Source organism: Metopolophium dirhodum, chromosome 1 (genome assembly GCF_019925205.1).
Source record: "Metopolophium dirhodum isolate CAU chromosome 1, ASM1992520v1, whole genome shotgun sequence".
NCBI classification, from domain to species: Eukaryota; Metazoa; Arthropoda; class Insecta; order Hemiptera; family Aphididae; genus Metopolophium; species Metopolophium dirhodum.
This window is the reverse complement of record NC_083560.1, coordinates 110,763,392-110,771,498: the sequence shown is the minus strand read 5'-3', so window position 1 is coordinate 110,771,498 and position 8,107 is coordinate 110,763,392. Positions and strand designations below refer to the sequence as shown.

The following is an 8,107-nucleotide window of genomic DNA, read 5'->3' as shown; positions in this document are numbered from 1 at the left end:
AATATTCTAAAAATGATTGCTACATCGATTTTACAACAATTAATAGAAATTGAAATAGAAATGGAATATACTTCGAAATTTAGTCTTACACATATAGCTGCATCAGAAAAGTTTTTCGTAGGTATTCGATGATTTATCAATGAAATCATCAAATTTCACATATCTATTACAATAAGCTACTCAATGACAAATTACCTTACTCCTACTAACTATACAATTGAGAGAACTCCCCTATATTTTTACTTTTGAACTCTAAGTAGCATGTAAAAACCATTTGCTACCAAAAACCTTCCTTAGATCGAAGCATTTTTACTGATCCAAAATGTTATGACAAATACAAGAAAATTATTAAATTAAAAAGACATATATTATTGAAAAAACATAACATTCATCAATCCACTCAGAAACTAAAATTATAACACAATAAACTATTTATTATATTAATTTTTCCGAATTAGCATATATTATTAAATCATCGGAATACGTTGTAGTACTCACAAAATATTATTCCTAACCAACTTCTATTATAAATAACTGTGGAAAACAGTAAACCCTGGTGTTATGCTCTATCATCGGATGTTATGACAAATCAAATACTTTTTTGTTTGTTGGAGCATGCATGGTTATTCTCCAGTATGTGTCCTCCGGTGCTTCGTTAAATTGCTGTTATTTGAAAATGACATATCGCACACATCACACAGGTAGGGTTTTTCTCCAGTATGAGTCCTCTGGTGCTTCGTTAGACTGCTGCTATCTGAAAATGACTTATCGCACACAAAATGTCGTCAAAATAAGCACAATTTGTTACCGTAATACTGAAATCACCGAAGAGTGGGCGGAGTCAGGAACCACATACCTGACCTACGGGCAGGTAACATCTTAGTAACGTTAGGCGGAAGCGAGGAAACGGGAGCTAAGGCCCATCGCTGCCGTAAGAACCGCTAAAGAAACTGCGGTGACGACGGCGACGGCGGGCTCGGATCCCCCGTTGCTGAGCGGAAACCGACCGCTACAAACAACACGAGGCCACCAGAACTCTGAAGGCGGCAGAGCGAGGGCAGGTCTGGGGGACTGCTGGCTACACCGGGCCGGTGTTCCCGCGCCCCTACGGGTGAAGCGCCCGCCGGTCGGGGAGGGACTGGCGGGCCCCCGGAGCGGTCTGACCTAGGTTGCTGAAAGGGCATCGAGGGTAACCCCGTGAAGACTTACTGGCGCTCACCCGCCTGGCAAGGACGGCCCAACCAGGTCACGACGAGCCAGGCGGGTAGACTGACCAGTACAAGTACACACCTGCTACCGACCGCGCCAAGACGAGTCACGTTGAGAAACTGGCTGACTAATCTGGTCCGGGAAAAGGGCAGGCGGGGTACGGTCTTAACGAAGCTAGCCCTAGAGCTTCGAGTTAACTGAACTGTAATCACAAGGGCTCGGGGCAGGCCATGCTTGGTGCTAACGAAATGACCAAGGACCTCCAAGTTCCCTGGGCCACCTGTACCTTCCAGGGTGGCAACCCGGTGGTTTAGAACACGCTAAGCCACAAAAGGTTTGAAATGGGTAGGAAGGCAGGGGGGCGCTCGAACAAGGCTACACCCTCGAGCGCCCTCACGAAAAGCTCACTCATGATTGTGCAGAATCGTGCGGAGCAAAAAAGAGCCGCGGGATTGAGACCGCGGCTGACGATGTCCTGCCTGGGTACAGGACTGGGCGGATGACAAACGGCCGGAAGGCGTCTTCGCACCCCCGGGCCACTTGAGGACCCCGTTCCGACCTCAACGCCAGTGGAGGGCGCATCTCCAAACCGAGCTTCCCGGGGTAATAGGAAGCACCTGGAGGTGGTCTCAGAGACTTACCGGTGGCAACAGGGAAGGGTCATCAATGAAGGAAAAGAGGACTGGCTAGGCAGTTTTCAACAGACCAGCCATTCCAACAGTATACCCCAGAGATGGGCAGCTTGCCATATGCAGGTCCTCAAGGATCGCAGAGCATCTGCTTACACAGACGACTGCCCGACCGTCAGCTACGAAAAAGTTCCGTGCTCAAGGTGCAAGCGATCGGAGCGGACCGAAACGCAGAGCGCGGACTCACGAGAAAAACCAATAACCGTGTTCCAGGCGTATCAACGCACTGAGGAAGGGAAGACCTGATAGGCACGTCAAAAGCCCCCGACGTGGGTCCCCATATAAGGACGACCGAGGTGATGGAGGGCACCTTCCTTTTCCGCACGGGAACCATCTACCCAAGTGGGGGAATCATACCACCTGCGACAAACCGGTGGGCTTGGGCGAGAGGCGCCAGAGCATGACGAGGGAAGCAGACGTGGACCTCCGTTAGCGCGCTGGTGCTTCTAGCACGAACCTGACCGAGAGCACACGGGCCCGACCAACTCGTGTGCGAACACGTGCAAGGTGCAAGTCTGGCTGGGGGACACTCACCGACAAGCACTCAAACCCGAGCATTCGGTATGGACACGGCACCCGGCAAAAGAAAACCGTACCACTCAAAAAAGGTCGCATCGCGGCAGCGTAAGAACTGCCCCGGTGTCGATGCTAGTGGGAAAAGAGTCGTTGTGAGTACTCTGGATAACGGATCCTTCAATCTCATCCCATGGGCGACGACTGAAAACCCGACCTAGCTAACGCCCGAACGGTAACAGTGCCCGTCGAGCTGTGTGGCGTGCGTCCGGCCGACGCGCGCGTGTACCTCGCGTGCTCGCACTCGCCGGCCGCGCGTTTGCGACATATGTGGATGGCCTCGCGGGGGCTGTCGGGAGTAGCGCCTTAGTAGAAGGGGAGCTATTTGACGCTCGCCGACGCAGTTATACGAAACCCACCGATCTATCTCGAACGAGAGCAGCCGGCGGGGGACCGCCAGCCTGGCGCCAGGGCGCCCTGACGTAACCCGTCGGAGGGATGTTTCCGCGTTACCCAAAGGCGTGAAGGAGCCGCCCTCGCGACATATGGCTAAAGGTGTAAAAACCCCCGAGGGAATGGTCTTATAACTCCCCGTCACACAGTGGTTAGTAATATCACATACGTCACAAAGGTACGGTTTCTCTCCAGTATGTGTTCTCCGGTGCTCCGTTAAATTGCTGTTATTTGAAAATGACTTATCGCACACGTCACACTGGTACGGTTTTTCTCCAGTATGTGTCCTCTGGTGCTTCGTTAGACTACTGCTAACTGAAAATGGCTTATCGCATACTTCACATATGTACGGTTTCTCTCCAGTATGTGTCCTCCGGTGCTTCGTTAGACTACTACTAACTGAGAATGACATATCACACACGTCACACTGGTACGGTTTTTCTCCAGTATGTGTCCTCCGGTGCTCTGTTAAATTGCTGTTATTTGAAAATGACTTATCGCACACGTCACACATGTACGGTTTCTCTCCAGTATAAGTTCTCCGGTGCTCCGTTAGACTGCTGCTATCTAAAAATGACTTATCGCACACGTCACACAGGTAGGGTTTTTCTCCAGTATTTGTCCTCCAGTGCTTTTTTAAATGGTTATTTTGAGTGAATTCCTTATTATACACAACACACTCGAATGATTTTTCTGCAGTATTTACCCTCTGGTTCGCCCTCAGATGACTAAAGCTTGTTAACGATTTATCACACACTTCGCCCAGGTACGCTTTCTCGCCTTCACAAGTCCTTTTTCTAGCTACTGAGTTCTGAGATCATTAGATATTAATTACCACAAACCTCGTCACATTTGTTTTGTTAAACTTCTATAAATAATACACTAGTCAAAGTATGACATTGCCTAAACTTTTTAGTCTTTATTATACTAAATAGCATATATTATAACAACGATTGCTACCATTTTTTTTTTATTTTTTTGTATAAAGCCAGTATATTTGTTGTTCAACGATTAAAATATGTATACATTCAAAACAAAGTTAATAATTGAGATCATTATTAATAAAATAATAGAGACTTACTATAGGGTGCTTTGACTCTTCCTGAACACCTTATATTTAACTGATCGTTCCCCAGACCACTTTACAACTGCGTGGTATTTTATGTATAATGGTGCCGAGTTGTTACATCATAACGCAAAATCTAGATAAGATGATTCTAAATTATTTTCACATATTATATTTTTTTCCTTATCAAAATTAAATTTAAATCTACCACCAAGTTTTATAAACATAAATATAGATTATAAATGTATTTTGATATTCATTGACATGTATAATATTTAGACAATAATTTTCATTCTGTACTAAAAGTTTATATAAGATATTATGGAATATTGATTTGGCTTCCTTAAATTTTAAGTGCCATTTTCTTCATACTTCCCCGATTACTGTAACGTAATATATTGTAAAGTAGTTATAGTATAAATATAAGTATTAATGATAAAGAAGAAGGCTTATAGACATATTATAATCAGATGGGTACACATTTGCACGTACTATTGTTACCATAATATATAAGTTACACACCATATGTTATGTTTGTTAGTTCTGTGACAACAGCAGTCCACACACTAAAGGAACTCCGAATAACCATACTATTTCCGTAGTCAATCTAACCGGCTCAATTATAAAACAAATTTCTGAGTTTCAAGAACATTTTATATTGAAGGGCTGCTTGAAGTTGGCCCTGCTATCCAAAAATCTCAGATACCTGCTATAATTTTTAATTGCAAATTTCAAAAATAGCCCTGAAAATTCTTGCAAATTATAATTACTAACTCAGTGTATTATTTCAAAATCTTTGAATTAAGTTGAAGAGCAATGTGAATATTTTTCTTTCAAAAATTACTTTTTTGTTATATTTGAAGTGAGAACAATTAATACAATAACATAGATCAGTCATGGTGATTTTTGTTGGCTAGGGCGCCAACATTTGGTAATCTTCAAGTATTTTAAACGAATTCACGTGCCATCGAATCTACATCACACTTTATTAAAAAATAAATCTATATAGGTAACTTTATATATACACTTTAAATAATTAGTTTTTTTTGAAATATATTTTATAAATTACAATTTACGTACAATAATTAATTCACAATAATAAAACTCATTTTTGTTAATTTTCTTTCGTCCAAACTTCAAAGTATAAAAATTTAAATACATTATAATAATTAATGCCACTACCTATCACAATATTTGCTTGATAAACACAAATTATGTCACATAAATTATATAATTTAAAATTTAAAAAGTTATAGGATACGATCATATACGTTACAATAACGTTAAAAACCTACTTATACTGCTATGATTTTTAATAAAAAGATATTCATTTTTTTATTTGATTTATATTTTTGGAATCGTATACACACATAGTGGGAAATAAAAAATACTAAAAATATCTCTGTAATTGTTCACCGTGATGCACCACGTCAGCACTATATATTATTATATGAGTAATTAGGTATATAATAATATTATATATTAAGTAGACGAATTCTTAAAATATTCCTCAAACTTTCTTCCATATTTATTTTATAAAAACTATTTTAAATTGTTTCTGTGATTGAAATAAAAATGTTACACATATTTGTTTTTTCACTCAGACCAACACGCAACATAGCAAACTTTTGTTCAGGTTCAGAAGATCCAATTTTGTGTTGTATACTAGTGAATAATTCAATAATCAATTATTAATCTATCAAATTTCAAGTAAAGAATATTATCTAGAGCACACTATTTTATTGATTTTTAATCGTATAACATGTTATGGGCATTTTAAAATTGTATAATATTTTAAATAAGTAATAACTCACTTCAAATTAAAATATCAACAAACGCATTTGAGATTCCTTAGCTGATATTATTAACTTTAAATGCAGGGCTTGCATTTGAAAAAAAAATTCTGTTTTATGTTATTCACAATTAAAACATTACACAATTCTTGCGTTTGTCGTTATTTAGAATTAAAACGTTATTCAACTTTTGCGTTAATCGTTATTCAGAATTAAAACGTTATCCAAGTTTTGCGTTTATCGTTATACAGAATTAAAACATTATAAAAGTTTTGCGTTTATCGTTATTTAGAACCAAAACGTTACACAAGTTTTGCGTCTATCGTTATTTAAAATAGTGTTAATACCTATTAAATTTAAAAACAATAACTAAGGCGGGTAGGTAATGGCCCGTATACAGAATATAATATAATCAATCTTAGATTGTTTGCATGAAATAAATGTTTTTACAAAACCAATAAACATTTTAAATAAATAGATTTAAAAATATTTCGTTTTGCGTTATATTTTGCTTAATGGTATATAATATATTTAGTTAAATGTCATGTTTTGTTTTGCGGTATTTAATTATTTTTGATTATCGCTTTCTGTTATAATAAATTACCTTTACAAATTTCAATCGTTTTTTGTCAACTAAACGTTATAATCATAACGGTATTATAACGTTTGCATGCTCTAACTTTATACATTGACAATTTACTCAATCATTAAAATTAACAACACACAATTGGATCTGCCAAACGTAAATTGGCTATGTTGCGCTTCGGCCAGAGAGAGAGAAAACAAAAATGATGCGCTGACTTACGCTCTTAATGTTCATCGTACATAATTGCGTACAAAATTTACCAATCAATTTTATTTCATTAAACTTTAACTATACGGCTACTTAAGTCTAGAACATACAATAAAGTATAAACTAAGGTAGTACATTAGTGCCTATATAACTATACTATAATGTAACATAACTATGAATAACTATATTATGAAGTAACATCATACAAATTGTTTAAGAGTCGTCATTTATTTTATTAAAAGTTAAACAGAATAATGTTGTCTCCTGAAAGATAATAAATCTGAAATATAGGTACCTACAATCTACATTGAACTATTGATACTTATTTTATGAAGTTTCAATTGTGAAACTGTGGAAGAGACCGCATTTACAACACAGTAAAACATAATTTCAGTGAATAATAATAGACATTTATTTAATATTTATCAAGGATGTATCATTAAAACATTTTAAACATTTTTTTTATGACATCTTTAAAAACGTATTTTTGGAATTCAAAAACCATTCTAAAAACCAACTATTTCCACAAAAAAGAATAATCATATGATCTAATAATTGAACAAGGTATAATATATATTAATATATAATGGGTTTTTAAGTGAACCGAGGATGCTTTTGCTCTTACACGGAGATGTTGATTTCGGTGAATCGCATTTTGACATTTTTACCTGTTTCACGTATCCCAAATCAACAGAACTCACTCCATCGCCCCTAAATCAACACAACATTTGGACTTTGGGCACTAAAAGATAAAAAGTATTATAAATACTAAGTATATACATTATACATATAATGATAATATATAGCGACATATAACAGGTGTTTATTTTTAAGAAGTAAATAAATAAGACGTATCTTTCCAGTGTAGAATGGTCAAACCATTCTATATGAATATAATAATATCAATACGACTGTTTTATTATTATGAAGGTATAGTACCTTTGAAAACACTATCAGACATACTTCACTAGCTGTTACATTCATTCGTGAATATATAATACAAATTAAGTCTTTTTCAGAAACTTGTACTAAATTGATCATGACACAAGTACACAACATGGTATCAGTTGTGGGGTACATATATTTTCTTTGGGTGAATTTCGTTATTGAACTAATGCTACCTATATAAGGATCAGATATATTGTACTACGATTTGTTACATTTTTAATTGATTATATTAATCTTTCAAAAATCTCATTACTTTGGGAGTGGTTTAAGAAAAACCATTCGAAAAAATGTATTTAAACTGTATGCTAACAGGTACATCTCGTACTATTGTATACCCCATGTTCAAATGTGCCATTTTAATATGCTTGGAAAAATAATCTACTAAATTCTCATAAATATATTTTATCATAATTATGAAATAAATCAGCCCCTGGTTTTTACAAACGCAAGCTAGGTAGTTCATGTGTCATTAAAGTTTCATTTACTAACTAAACAACAACATAACAGTTTTGGTATTAAATCTAAGCATTCAGATAATATAAAATAAGCGGGGCTTGAAACCGTTTTCAAAACCGATTTCAGAAACCGGTATAAACCGTTAAAAAACGAAACCGAAAAAAATTGGATACCTGCAGTATTATAA

General features: G+C 37.1%; 1 pseudogene; it reads right to left on the bottom strand.

Annotated features, from left to right (window-relative positions):
- Positions 1-623: 623 nt before the first annotated feature.
- The window catches only part of LOC132950360 (zinc finger protein 271-like), a 45,860-nt pseudogene continuing 38,376 nt past the window's right edge, over positions 624-8,107 (bottom strand).